Source organism: Mesoplodon mirus (assembly GCF_964341445.2).
Source record: "Mesoplodon mirus genome assembly, chromosome: 2".
Taxonomy (NCBI): domain Eukaryota; kingdom Metazoa; phylum Chordata; class Mammalia; order Artiodactyla; family Ziphiidae; genus Mesoplodon; species Mesoplodon mirus.
In genome coordinates, this window is record NC_138977.1 from 201,247,207 (window position 1) to 201,263,593 (window position 16,387).

The 16,387-nt window shown below is 35.5% G+C and overlaps 1 protein-coding gene across 4 annotated transcripts in view; it reads right to left on the reverse strand.

The window, feature by feature from the left end:
• The window catches only part of HPSE2 (heparanase 2 (inactive)), a gene marked incomplete at its 3' end in the record, with an annotated part of 567,935 nt that overhangs the window by 493,810 nt on the left and 57,738 nt on the right, over positions 1-16,387 (reverse strand). The window lies entirely within an intron of this gene.

The window sequence follows — 16,387 nt, forward strand, 5'->3', positions numbered from 1 at the left end:
TAACATTCCTTTTTCCTGCTACTCCTATTGTGTCTCCTAATTTTTTCTTGTTATTTTCCCAGTATTAAGCAGCTTCACTGAGATATAATTCACATACCATAAAATTCACCCATTTAAATTATACAGTTCAATGCTTTTCTAGTTTATTGACAGAATTATGCAATCATCACCACATTCGAATTTAGAACATTTTCTTCACCCCAAAAAGTACTGCTCTGTACTCATGAGCAGTTACTCCCCATTTTCTCCAAAGCCTCCAGCCCTAGGTAGCCACTGATCTACTTTTTAATCTCTGTTGATTTGTCTATTCTGGACGTTTCCTATATAGGGACTCAGACAATAATGTGGTCATTTGTTACTAGCTTAGCATGATGTTTTCAAAGTTCATGATACATTTTTTTAATTGTCAAATAATATTACATTGTACGGATATACCACATTTTGTTTATCTATTCCTCATGTGATGGACATTTTGGTTTCTACTTTTTAACTATTATGACTAGTGAATATTTGTGTACAAGTTTTTCTGTGGACATCCTAGTATACTTTTTGCATGCTTTTATTTTCAATCTTTCTGAATCACATTTTAAAATACTTTTCTTGTATACAACATAATGTGGTTTTGCCTTATGGTGCAATATTTTCTTAATGGATGAGTAAAGTCCATAAGCAAAAACATAAAGAAGAAATTTAAAATCACCCATAATGTACGACTCAGATATACATAGTATTTTTTATTTAGCTTCTTGAAATCTTCACAAAATTATATACATTCCTTTTTAAAGCAAAGTTGAGATCGTTCAACAGTTGGTTTTGTATATGGTGCTTTTTTCTTAGTATCATACCATAAGTATTTTTTCTTTTCATAAAAAACAAGCCCATGAATTTAACAGCTGCAGAACACTCTACTGAATAATTATACAAATAGTATGTAATTTTAAAATTTGATTGTTCTTTTATCCAGCACACTACTATATTATTTTAGTATGAAAATAATACTAAAATTTATTGAGTACTTAATATGTGTCAGGCACTTTTCTAAATGTTTTACTTATTTACTCTTCATGACAATCTTGTGGAGTAGGTAATATTTTGTTGCCTATTTTACAAATGAAAAAATAAGGTCCAGCATTGCTAAATAACTTTCTTGTTAAAACTAAGAATGGCATTAATATGTGGCCCCCTTCTACTTTGTTAATTCATCCTTCTATATAGTCTAGATTTTACACACTTCCTACTGTATCACTTCTGGGCTAACTGATCAAACTTTTGCCTTCGGGGACAATCCATACTGGGGACATTGAAATATTTTCCAATACTTGTGTTTTTTCATAAATTGTAGAAACTTGAATAAAATGTTTTTCTTTCCCATTAGGAAAGAAAGTCATCCTTCTGTGATTAAAGAACTTATATAGCATCTGAATCCCTACAGAGCAAACAAAGCCTATATTACCTTTTAAGAGGCATTTGGTTATTATGGCAATATTAGAAAACTTCAGAGCACACAGTGCCGCCAGTCTGCCCACCTGCCCTCTCCCCTTGGCATGGCAGTGGGCAGGCGAGAAACAGTTACTATTATGTGTTGTAAAGTGGATGTCTTCTAAAAATTTCCTGAGAAGATGGCAGAGTAGAAGGACGTGCACTCACTCCCTCTTGCGAGAGCACCAGAATCGCAACTAACTGCTGAACAATCATCGACGGGAAGACACTGGAACTCACCAAAAAAGATACCCCACATCCAAAGACAAAGGAGAAGCTGCAATGAGATGGTATGAGGGGTGCAATCACAGTAAAATAAAATCTCATAACTGCCGGGAGGGTGACTCATAAAGAGGAGAACACTTATACCACAAAAGTCCACCCACTGGAGTGAAGGTTCTGAGCCCCACATCAGGCTTTCCAACCTGGGGGTCTGGCAACAGGAGGAGGAATTGACAGAGAATCAGATATTGAAGGCTAGCAGGATTTGATTTCAGGACTTTGACAGGACTGGGGGAAACAGAGACTCCACTCTTGGAGGGCACACACAAAGTAGTGTGTGCATCAGGACCCAAGTGAAGGTGCAGTGACCCCATAGGAGACTGAACCAGACCTACGTGCTAGTGTTGGAGGGTCTCCTGCAGAGCCGGGGGGCGGCTGTGGCTCACCACGGGGATAAGGACACTGGCAGCAAAAGTTCTGCGAAGTACTCCTTGGCATGAGCCTTCCCAGAGTCCACCATTAGCCCCACCAAAGAGCCTCTAGGCTCCAGTACTGGGTCACCTCAGGCCAAACAACCAACAGAGAGGGAACTCAGCCGCACCCATCAGCAGACAAGCAGGTTAAACTTCTACTGAGCTCTGCCCACCACAGCAACACCCAGCTCTACCCACCACCAGTCCCTCCCATCAGGAACCTTGAACAAGCCTCTTAGATAGCCTCATCCATAAAAGGGCAGACAGAAGCAAGAAGAAGTACAATCCTGCAGCCTGTGGAATATAAACCACATACACAGAGAGACAGACAAAATCAAAAGGCAGAGGACTATGTGCCAGATGAAGGAACAAGATAAAACCCTAGAAAAACAAGTAAATGAAGTGGAGATACACAACCTTCCAGAAAAAGAATTCAGAATAATGGTAGTGAAGATGATCCTGAACCTCGGACAAAGAATGGAGGCAAAGATCGAGAAGACGAAAGAAATGTTTAACAAAGACCTAGAAGAATTAAAGAACAAACACCTAGAAGAATTACAGAACAAACAAACAGAGATGAACAATACAATAACTGAAACGAAAACTACACTAGAAGGAATCAATAGCAGAATAACTGAGGCAGAAGAACGGATAAGTGACCTGGAAGACAGAATGGTGGAATTCACTGCTGTGGAACAGAATAAAGAAAAAAGAATGAAAAGAAATGAAGACAACTTAAGAGACCTCTGGGACAACATTAAACTCATCAACATTAGAACTATAGGGGTCCGAGAAGGAGAAGAGAGAGGGAAAGGACCCCAGAAAATATTAGAACACATTATAGTTGAAAACTTCCCTAACATGGGAAAAGAAATAGGAAGCACAGAGAGTCCCAGGCAGGAGAAACCCAAGGAGAAACACAACGAGACACACAGTAATCAAATGGACAAAAATTAAAGACAAAGAAAAATTATTAAAAGCAACAAGGGAAAAACAACAAATAACATACACGGGAACTCCCATAATGTTAACAGCTGATTTCTCAGCAGAAAGTCTACAAGCCAGAAAGGAGTGGCACAATATATTTAAAGGGATGAAAGGGAAGAACTTACAACTAAGATTACTCTACCCAGCAAAGATCTCATTCAGATTTGACAGAGAAATCAAAAGCTTTACAGAAAAGGAAAAGTTAAGAGAATGCAGCACCAGCAAACCAGCTCTACAACAAATACTAAAGGAACTTCTCTAAGTGGGAAACACAAGAGAAGAAAAGGACCTACAAAAACTAACCCAAAATAATTAAGAAAATGTTAATAGGAACATACATATCAATAATTACCTTAAATGTGAATGGATTAAGTGCTCCAACCAAAAGACACAGGATCACTGAATGGATACAAAAACAAGACCTGTATATATGCTGTCTACAAGAGACCCACTTCAGACCTAGGGACACATACAGACTGAAAGTGAGGGGAGGGAAAAAGATATTCCATGCAAATGGAAATCAAAAGAAAGCTAGAGTAGCAATACTTATTTTAGATAAAATAGACTTTAAAAAAAAGAATGTTACAAGAGATAAAGAAGGACACTACATAATGATCACGGGATCAACCCAAGAAGAAGATATAACAATTATAAATATATATACACCCAACATAGGAGTACCTCAATACATAAGGCAAATGCTAACAGCTATAAAAGAGGAAATCGACAGTAACACAATAATAGTGGGGAACTTTAACACCTCACTTACACCAATGGACAGATCATCCAGACAGAAAATTAATAAGGAAACACAAGTTTTAAATGACACAATAGACCAGATAGATTTAACTGATATTTACAGGACATTCCATCCAAAAACAGCAGATTACACTTTCTTCTCAAGTGCCCAAGGAACATTCTCCAGGATAGATCACATCTTGGGTCACAAATCAAGCCTTGGTAAATTTAAGAAAACTGAAATCAAGCATCTTTTCCAACCACAACACTATGAGATTAGAAATAAATTACAGAGAAAAAAATGTAAAAAACAGAAACACATGGAGGCTAAACAATACATTACTAAATAACCAAGAGATCACTGAAGAAATCAAAAAGGAAATCAAACAATACCTAGAGGGCTTCCCTGGTGGCGCAGTGGTTGAGAGTCCGCCTGCCAATGCAGGGGACACGGGTTCGTGCCCCAGTCCGGGAAGATCCCACATGCCGCGGAGTAGCTAGGCCCATGAGCCATGGCCGTTGAGCCTGCGCATCTGGAGCCTGTGCTCCACAACGGGAGAGACCACAACAGTGGAGGCCCACATACCGCAAAAAAAAAAAAAAAAAAACCTAGAGACAAGTGACAACAAAAACTCAACGATCCAAAACCTCTGGGATGCAGCAAAAACAGTTATAAGAGGGAAGTTTATGGCAATGTAATCCTACCTCAAGAAACAAGAAAAATCTCAAATAAACAATCTAACCTTACAACTAAAGGAACTAGAGATAGAAGAACAAACAAAACCCAAAGTCAGTAGAAGGAAAGAAATCATAAAGATCAGAGCAGAAAAAAAAAGAAATAGAAACAAAGAAAACAATAGCAAAGATCAATAAAACTAAAAGCTGGTTCTTTGAGAAGATAAACAAAATTCATAAACCTTTAGCCAGACTCATCAAGAAAAAGAGAGACAGGACTCAAATCAGTAAAATTATAAATTAAAAAGGAGAAGTTACCATGGACACTGCAGAAATACAGTGCATCATAAGAGATTACCACAGGCAATTCTATGCCAATAAAATGGACAACCTGGAAGAAATGGACAAATTCTTAGAAAGGTATAACCTTCCAAGACTGAACCAGGAAGAAATAGAAAATATGAACAGATCAAACACAGTAATGAAACTGAAGCTATGATTAAAAATCTTCCAACAAACAAATGTCCAGGACCAGACGGCTTCATAGGTGAATTCTATCAAACATTTAGGGAAGAGCTAACATCTATCTTTCTCAAACTCTTCCAAAAAACTGCAGAGGAAGGAACACTCCCAAACTCATTCTATGAGGTTACCATCACCCCGATACCAAAACCAAAGATACTACAAAAAAAGAAAATTACAGATGAATATCACTGATGACTATAGATGCAAAATCCTCAACAAAATACTAGCAAACAGAATCCAACAACACATTAAAAGGTTCATACACCATGATCAAGTGGGATTTATCCCAGGGATGAAAGGATTCTTCAATATAGGCAAATCAATCAATTTGATACACCATATTAACAAATTGAAGAATAAAAACCATATGGTCATCTCAATAGATGCAGAAAAAGCTTTTGACAAAATTCAACACCCATTTATGATAAAAACTCTCCAGCAAGTGGGCATAGAGGGACACTACCTCAACATAATAAAGTCCATATATGACAAACCCACAGCAAACATCATTCTCAGTGGTAAAAAACTGAAAGCGTTTCCTCTAAGATCAGGAACAAGACAAGGATGTCCACTCTCACCACTATTATTCAACATAGTTTTGGAAGTCCTAGCCACAGCACTCAGAGAAGACAAAGAAATAAAAGGAATCCAAATTGGAAAAGAAGAAGTAAAACTGTCACTGTTTGCAGATGACATGATACTATACATAGATAATCTAAAAGATGCCTCCAGAAAGCTACTAGAGCTAATCAATGAATTTGGTGAAGTTGCAGGATACAAAATTAATGCAAATAAATCCCTTGCATTCCTATACACTAACAACAAAAGATCAGAAAGGGCAATTAAGGAAACAATCCCATTCACTATTGCAACAAAAACAATAAAATACCTAGGAATAAACCTACCTAAGGAGGTAAAAACCTGTACTCAGGAAACTATAAGACACTGATGAAAGAAATCAAAGATTACACAAACAGGCAAAGAGATATACCATGTACTTGGACTGGAAGAATCAATATTGTGAAAAGGACTACACTACCCAAAGTACACTACAGATTTAATGCAAGCCCTATCAAATTACCAGTGGCATTTTGTACACAACTAGAACAAAAAATCTTAAAATCTGTATGGAGACATAAAGGACCCCAAATAGCCAAAGCAAACTTGAGGGGAAAAACCAGAGCTGAAGGAATCAGACTCCTGGACTTCAGACTATACTACAAAGCTACAGTAATCAAGACAACATGGTACTGACACATAAACAGAAATATAGATCAATGGAACAGGATAGAAAGCCCAAAGATAAACCCATGCACCTATGGTCAACTAATCTATGACAAAGGAGGCAAGGATATACAATGGAGAAAAGACAGTCCCTTCAATAAGTGGTGCTGGGAAAACTGGACAGGGACATGTAAAAGAATGAAATTAGAACACTCCCTAACACCATACATAAAAATAAACTCAGGGCTTCCCTGGTGGCGCAGTGGTTGAGAGTCCACCTGCTGATGCAGGGGACGCGGGTTTGTGCCCTGGTCCAGGAAGATCCCACATGCCACGGAGCAGCTAGGCCCGTGAGCCATGGCCATTGAGCCTGCGTGTCCGGAGCCTGTGCTCCGCAATGGGCGAGGCCACAACAGTGAGAGGCCCACATACCGCATAAAATAAAAAAATAAAAAATAAAAATAAATAAATAAACTCAAAATAGATTAAAGACCTAAATGTAAGACCAGACACTATAAAACTCTTAGAGGAAAACATAGGAAGAACACTCTTTGACATAAATCACAGCAAGATCTTTTTTGACCCACCTCCTAGAGTAATGGAAATAAAAACAAAAATAAACAAACTGGACCTAATGAAACTTAAAAGCTTTTGCACAACAAAGGAAACTATAAGCAAGACAAAAAGACAACCTTCAGAATGGGAGAAAATATTTGCAAACAAGTCAACGGACAAAGCACTAATCTCCAAAATATATAAACAACTCATCCAGCTCAATATTAAAAAAACAAACAACCCAATCAAAAAATGGGCAGAAGACCTAAATAGACATTTCTCCAAAGAAGACATGGAGTTTGTCAACAGGCACATGAAAAGCTGCTCAACATCACTAATTATTAGAGAAATGCAAATCAAAACTACAATGAGGTATCACCTCACACTGGTTAGAATGGGCATCATCAGAAAATCTACAAACAACAAATGCTGGAGAGGGTGTGGAGAAAAGGGAACCCTCTTGCACTGTTGGTAGGAATGTAAATTGACACAGCCACTATGGAGAACTGTATGGAGGTTCCTTAAAAAACTAAAAACAGAATTACCATATGACCCAGCAATCCCACTACTGGGCATATACCCAGAGAAAACCAAAATTCAAAAAGACACATGCACCCCAATGTTCACTGCAGCACTATTTACAATAGCCAGGTCATGGAAGCAACCTAAATATCCATCGACAGAGGAATGGATAAAGAAGATGTGGTACATATAAACAATGGAATATTCCTCAGCCATAAAAAGGAACAAAAGTGGGTCATTTGTAGAGAGGTGGATGGACCTAGAGACTGTCATACAGAATGAAGTAAGTCAGAAAGAGAAAAATAAATATCATATATTAATGCATGTATGTGGAATCTGAAAAAATTAGAGACGATCTTATTTACAAAGCAGAAACAGAGATACAGACATGGAAAACAAACATATGTCATGAAATAGATTTTGGAATCTACTTAGTTCTTTCTCACTTTGCATTGTGATAGTACCTGAGACATGAGCTTATTTATGGAAGATTGCCGAAAGGACAATCTCTTTATTAATAATAATAATTAAAATAATAACAACAAAAATAGCTAACATTCATTGAGTGTATGGCTTTCTATTAAGCCCTTCATAACATTAGTTAATCTAGTCCTCACGAACCATGTAAGATAATATTTTCTCTATTTTACAAATGGGAATGAAATTAAGTAGTTTGCTCAAGTTCACACAAGTAGTACATGGTAAGTGTAGGATCAAAACCTCAGTCTGTTGAACCCTAAAGTTCCTGCTCATATCTACTCTCCTACGCTGCTGTGAGGAACCAAGGACTTCACAGGTTTCTGGTCCCTAAATTTTTTTATTGCATATCGGTAAAATATTTTTATCATAACTCATATGTATAATAATATAAAATTACATATATGTAATACATACATATATTACATATGCACCTACTGCAATAATATTTTAGTTACATTATAAAACAGAGGTCAAAATAGAAATTTTAAATTACTCAGCCATATTTTTTTTTTTTTTTTTTTCTTTTTGCGGTATGCGGGCCTCTCACTGCTGTGGCCTCCCCCGCTGCGGAGCACAGGCCCCGGACGCGCAGGCCCAGCGGCCACGGCCCACGGGCCCAGCCGCTCCGCGGCATATGGGATCCCCCCAGACCGGGGCACGAACCCGCATCCCCTGCATCGGCAGGCGGACTCTCAACCACTGCGCCACCAGGGAGGCCCTCAGCCATATTTTTAAATTGTGTTTATTGTTTATAATGGTTCAAAACCTTTTTGCTCCTATTTTTAAAATAGTATTAATAATAATGTCTGGGCATTATATAAACTTTCAGTAAGATACATTGTTAAAAATAACATGCAACTTCAATTTTCAAATAGTCTTCTTGATAATTCAGGCATTTTTTTGGACATCTTGTAAGATTATTTTTACTGCATTATGTGGCTGACAGATTTCTTACTAAAAGATAAACTGTCAGTTTTTCAATTTTCTTGTTCCTTTGTGCTGGCATTATTAGAATTACATTTAATCCAATTTCTTTTCAAAAATCCCTCTAAGTCCACTTGTCTGTGCACATGTGAACTGCAATATGTTTAAATACACTGAAAATAAATTAACAGATGATGGTACATTGTCAGTTCCTCCCAATTAGGAAAATTCTCACCCTATGCTCAGAATAAATAAAAAATGTACAACACTAATAATCTTCTGACAAGATGACTGTCTAATTAATAATCAGCAAAACTCCTCCATTCAGTGGATTTCCTTGCACATCTCCTGGAGTGCCTATACATCCTCTCCCACACCCACCTGGACCTTAAATATCACTTAGCTAAATACTCTAAAATCCACTGTTGGATTCAACCAGACTTGCAGAGAGTTGTCTGTACTTAATTCACTGTCCAAAAAATTGCTTTTATTCAATTATGTTTTGATATGATGTCATCAAACTAACTGAAGGAACTTATGAGAAACTGCTTCTCATAGTGGAAAATAGGAGAGCTAAAGTATAAATAAATTTAAAGGACTCCTTCCAATGTCATCTTCTGCAGAGTATGGGTGAAAAGCAAGAAGTAATCATCATCTCCCCAAGTCTCCTAACACAAAGACTCCTGAAAACAAGGAAGTTCATTCTGTGATTCATAAAGACAAAGATTCCGTCAACTTGAAACAAATCAATCAATGTTCCCAAGTTTAACTTTGAGAGAAACAGAACATGACCACTATTTTAAAAAAACTATATTCTTTAGTGATTCTCTATACTATTGCCAATACAATGATTTTAATGTACAAAATGAAGTTTTTGCAATTATATCCTTTTCTCCCATGTTATCTTTTTTTTTCTGATCATGTTTACTGAAATGTAATTTTATGTCCGCTGAATATAATAATAAGAACTGAGTTTGAAGAAAACTTCACTTATGTGATGGTCCATAAGAGGACTTACAAGTAACAGAGTAAATATCTTTGTACTTAAAACCAAAAGTTGGAGAAAAGGGGAACTGCTAGTCATGTGCTATATAACCTCATGACTATGCATTTGTGTATGGCCACTGACTTTTATGCAGACGTTTCACTGTTTTGCTAATAGCATTGCGCTCATTCTAAATATGTAAAGTATCATCTAATTTACGTGCTGCTCAGCTTAAGATCTTCATATTAGGGTATTCAGGAATAATTCTAATACCCGGAATAATTCTAATACCAACTAATATTCATCTAGTTAATATCATGCCTTCAAGGAATTCAAAATACTTGACCAAAAAATTTTGAACAATGCTTCCCACACATGACACATTTTCAGACCATTATTTTCCAGGGGACTTAGTGACGCATGCTTTATTTTACTAATCCTTACACACATCCTAGATAATTACGAAATCTAAGGTTCAGAGTGGTTGGGAGATTTTCATGAAACTACCACAAGCTAACAGCAGAGTTCAAAATTAGCACAGGGAGATCAGCTCGGTGCTTGTGACCACCTAGAGGGGTGGGATAGGGAGGGTGGGAGGGAGGGAGACACAAGAGGGAAGAGATATGGGGATATATGTATAGCTGATTCACTTTGTTATAAAGCAGAAACTAACACACCATTGTAAAGCAATTATACTCCAATAAAGATATTTTAAAAATTTTTTAATTGTTTCTGATTGGTTTTATCTTACCACACTGTGTCAGTTGAGGTCTTAAAGCAGAGAGATTTCAGTACCAGAAAAGCAACTAAGCTACCCAAGAGTAACATTTGCATTTGAAAGCATAGTAAGATTAATCACAATAATAAAATCTAACATATATTGAATACTTACTGTGTTTCAGGCGCTGTGCTAAGGAATTATGTACAAAACCTCATTTAACCCTCAGATAATTCTCTGAAGCATGTAAGATACAATTGCCTGAGGAAATTAAAGCTAAAGAGAGGATCAAAAAAATTTTCCGAGATAAGGGAGCTGATAAGTGGCTGTTCTAGAATCAAACTCAGACTGTCTGATTCCAAAACTCACAAGTTGAATCAATACAGTAGGTGGAATTAAAACCTGCCTAACCACTTGCACATTTCTGCACCAAGGGACCACCGTGTTCGAAACCTGCCAACCTCATCACTGTCACAGTAGTAGCCAGTAGTTTAACTACTTACAGAGAATGCAGATAAAAAGGTGCCCTGGGAGAGATGGAGCACTAAAGCTAGATTCACTAAATGGGGGGAAAAAAAAAAAGGCACTGCTGGCCAGAGGCAACAGTTGATAGGAAGTCACAGAGAGAAGGAGTGAGAGGGATTACAGGACACCTAGGACTCAGGCAGGCCTTGTGGCCCAGGAACTAGATGTACAATGTCCCAAATACCATCACAGAGCAGAATCAAACACCACTATAATACCTGGTTCTAGAATAGTAACACCAAGGGCAGGACAGAGACAATCTCCAAACTGTTAGCCTGGCAGGATAAGCACAGAGGGAGGGAGAGAGAAAAAAGAAAAACAAAATGGAAAAACAACTTTTTTTTTTTGATTTTTAGGAATTTCATGTAATGTCTGAAATATTAATATTAACATATTTCCATACAAATAACCCAAAGAAAGTTTAGTATTAGGTTTTTTTTAATTTAATTTTATTTTTTTATACAGCAGGTTCTTATTAGTCATCAGTTTTATACACATCAGTGTATACATGTCAATCCCAATCGCCCAATTCATCACACCACTATCCCCACCCCCACACACGGCTTTTCCCCCTTGGGGTCCATACATTTGTTCTCTACATCTGTGTCTCAACTTCTGCCCTGCAAACCGGTTCATCTGTACCATTTTTCTACGTTCCACATACGTGCATTAATGTACGATATTTAACAACTAAACTATTAATACAACAAAGACAAATTTAAAAAGCCCAAGAATACATTTTTGGCAATATACATGACAAAAGATTACTATCCCTAATATATAAAATGATCTTACTATTGAATAAGAGACCAATAACTCAATAAAAAAAAGGCTAAAGAAATGTACAATTCACAGAAGAAATAAAAATGGCAAAGAATGTAAAAAGATCATTAACCTCACTAGTAAGCAATGAAATGTAATTTAAAACAATGCCATATCAATCATTGTCTATTACAATAACACAGATAAAAGAACGGAAAATAATCAGCATGAGCAAAAGACAAGATAAGTGAGTTCTCTCATACACTGTATAAACTGGCATGACCTTTCTGAAAGTCCGTTTACTAAATACATCAAAATTTTAAATGTGTATTCCTTCAACATAGCGCTCATACTTACAGGAATTGCACAAAGATATGCAATGCTGTTCATCACAACATTATTTATAATCATTAAAAATTAGGGACAACCCTGATGTCTATCAATAGAAGATCAGTTAAACAATTACAAAATATTCATACAATAATGCAATTCTAATGTAGCCATTAAAAAGAATATGAACCTATGTTCTTTGACATAGAAAGACGTCTACAAAATATTGTTAAGAAAAAGGATGTTACCAAAAAAAAAAAAAAAGAAAAAGGATGTTACAAAATAACAGGCATGTATATTGTATAAAACTGGTTTGTATAAAATTATATTTGTGCTTCCTATACATTTATGGCTTATGTATATGTGTGTGTATGGATAGAGAGATGCCTAGAAGAATGTTAATCAAAATATCTTTCCTCTATCATAATGATAAATAATAATAAAGTCATTCTCATTTTGAAAAAAATATATTTTGACTTTCAAGGGATTGGTTTTAGTGGATAAATATTCAGATGCTTATACACATGAAATAGTGAAGTCATTTTCATTAAAATCATGTGAAAAGCAGCTATCACCACTATTTTTCAATATTATGGGGAGGTTTTTAGAAAATAAAAGGAAAACAGTAGGTAAAAATTTAGAAAATGGAAAAAATCTACCTTTGTCTTTGATGAATAGTTTCTCTTTATACCGGAAATAAGTTATAAAGAGAAAGAAATTCACTTTCAACATCAACAAAAGTATAAAATATTAAAGAATATATTTAACAAGAAAGGTACAGAAAAATTACAAAATATTATCAAACAACATAAAACAAGAACTGAGCAAGTGAAAAGATATATCATCATAAATGGAAGACTTAACATCAGAAAAATATCAATACTTCCCAAATTAGGATACAGATTGAATATAATTCCAATCAAAATCCAGCAATGAATTTTCTTTAACCAGAGAAAGTGAAAGTTCATTTCAAAAAGTAATTATATGAGAATAGCTGTAAAAACCTTATAAAAGAAAAACAAAGGTTAATAAGCCTTACCAGACATGAAAACAGTATAACACTGGCACAGAAATAAAGAATAAAAAAATAACATAACGTAGAGTTCAGAAATAGGTACAAATATATGTGGGAGTATAATATATAACATATATGATGTTTCAACTCAGGGGCAAAAGAATGTTTTATTTTAAAAAAACCAGTGTATTCAAAGCTGGTTAGCTACTTGAAAGAAAACAATGTTACATGCTTACATCACACTATATATAAACATAAATTCCAGTCATAGTAAAAGATTAAAGCTCTAAACTAAAAAGAGTTGAAAAATAAATGACATTCAGGGAAGAAAATGGTTTACAATACATAGGACAAAGGATTAACATTCCTAACTCACAGAGAGCACTTATAAACTGATAAGAAACAGATTAACACCCAATTTTTTTTAAAGGCAAAGATATGAGTAGGTAATTCACAAAACAGAAAATATAAATCACCAATAAATATGTGAAAATATACTCGCCCTGGCTATGGCCAGAAAATTGCAACAATGAGATAATATTTTTCACCTGTTAAAGTGGAAAAGATTGAAAAGAGCACTAATACCCACCACTAATGAGAACGCTAGGAAATAACTGCTCTCATACATGGCTAGTGGGGATGGGAATTGCTACAATCTTTTCTGAAAATAATCTGGCAGAATGCATTATAATTTTGAATGCAAATCATAAAAGCAAAACTGGACTTCATCAAATTTAAAAGTTTCTGCTCTTTGAAAAAAGCTGTTAAAAAATAAAAGGACAAGTCACAGAGGAAAAAAGTATTTGCAAATTGCATGTCAGATAAAGGACTTGTAGCCCAAAATATATACAGAACTCTCAAAACTCAATAGTAAGAAAACAAAAGTCATTATTTTTTTTAAATGGGCAAAAGGTTTGAACAGACACTTCACCAAAGAAGATATACAGATAGCAAATAAGCAAAGAAGAGATACTCAATATCATTAGTCATAAGGTAAATTGCAAATTAAAACCAAAAGATACTACTACTACATACTCACTAGAATAGCTAAAATTTAAAAGACAGACAATGCTAATTATTGGCAAGGATATGGAGTATCTAGAACTCATACACACTGTCGGTGGAATGCCAGATAGTACAGCCACTTTGGAAAACAGTCTGACAGTTTCTTATAAACAGGCACCATAAAATCAAGCAATCCCACTCCTAGGTACCTACCTAAGAGAAATGAAAACATACGTCAACACAAAGATCTGAGAGTAAATGTCTACAGTGGCTTTATTCATAATCACCAAAAGCTAGAAATAAACCAAATGTCCATCAACAGATGCGTGGATAAATAAATTGTAGGATATTCTTAACATGAAATATTACTCAGCAACAAAAAGAAATGAACTGCTAATATATGCAAAAAGATGACTGAATCTCAGAAAAAATCATGCTAAGTGAAAACAATCAAACACACACAACTACTTTATTTTTCCACTGATATGACATTTAGGGACAAATATCAGATCAGACACAGCTAAGGTTGAGAAAGGAGAGTGACTGCTAACGGAGACAAAAGAATTTTTAGGGTGACGGAAATGTTCTGTATCTTGATGGTGATGACAGCTATATGACTCTATAATATATTAACCTGTCCAAATTTATTTATACTATAATGTGAATTATACCTCAATAAACCTGAATTCATAAAATTTAAAAATATGTATCTTTTGACCCAGACATCCACTTTCAGTAATCTATTCTACAGAAATAAATGTGTAAATATGTATAGAAATTAATATACATTAATAGGGAAATGGTAAAATAAAGTATGTTACATTCAATACTATGGAATATAATGCAAATAATTAAACAGACCTGGATATAGTCCTTTGAGAACTGAAAGAACACTTATTTGAGCCCTTTGCTCAACTGAAGTTAGAAAGACTGGCCACAGCAAGGAAGTATGAGCCTCTTTTGCTCAATTCATTTACCACAGTAATACAATAAAGCTAACCACAGGAATCTCAGTATATTTTGGAATCTAATGACTGAAAGAAGAGGTACAAAACCATAAGTAGCAGACAATAACATAACAAGAGTCCTCACAAAGGAATTTTGGGAAGCATCTTGAGTAATGCCATCCATTTATAATGGCTATACGGTTCAGGCTACCTGGAAACAAGAGTTGACTAGATGACTTCATAACACAAATTTTTTAAAAGTTGACTTCATTATAGGATCATTCACTATGTTCTAATTACTATGCAGAATGCAGCACAAATATAATATTCCTTGCCTTCTGGGAGTTTATGTTCTAAAGAAAATCCTAGAAAGTGTATTGCCCCTTAAGGCTGGCTTTTAACTTTTTATTTTCTGTTTTTCATTTGATTATAGTACAGGCATCAGCCACAAAAGTTCACTTTATACCTCAAAAGAGGGGGGTTCGCCAGGGGAGGGGAGACAAATAACTAAATTCAAACCTATAAACAGTTATTTAATAGATGTCCAAATTAACCCTTAAAAAGTAGTCTTTGAGTGAACTTACAATGTGTACACAGCAGAACATTTTCAACAAACTTACAGAGCATTATCACATTAAGAATCATGAGAGCACAAAGATACAGAAGACATGATCACTGTTCTTGCTTAAAGTCACCTACCAAACTCTCCCTTTCATTTATCACTCCTTGAGTAACATGCACAGTGACATTTAATACTCTCAGATTCAAGAAGCTCCTCGACAAGATTACATGCATGTGTTGGTGAGTCAGTGTAAAAAAGTGCAGCATATTTAAAATAGTTCTATCATTGATGTTCTCCTGGAATTCCTCCATCACCTTCACATAACCTTAGAGTTTACTTCAAAAACCCTCCAGATTAGGTGAGGCTAACATTATTTCCAATACCATGTAAATCATTCACATGAAGATATTAAGACATGTTTAATATCATGCAAAAATACAATCCATTTTTAAAAAAATATTTTACAATGAGGACCACTTGTTTCCATTAACTGGGTTGTCACTAGAACTGTAGAGTGGTTTTCCTTTTATTAAATGTTCAGAAGATCCTCAAAGCTAGAATATCATTTGCCCTCATCTGAAGGATGGCTGTTTAAGAGAGATCACAAGCTAGAATGCAAAATATGAAGGCATACCTCTCACCTCATGCTGACAGATCCGCTAAAGACGGAACACCTAAGAATGAGGGCTTGCTTTTGAGGTGAAGGGCAAGAGCCATCATTTTTAATAAGCTTT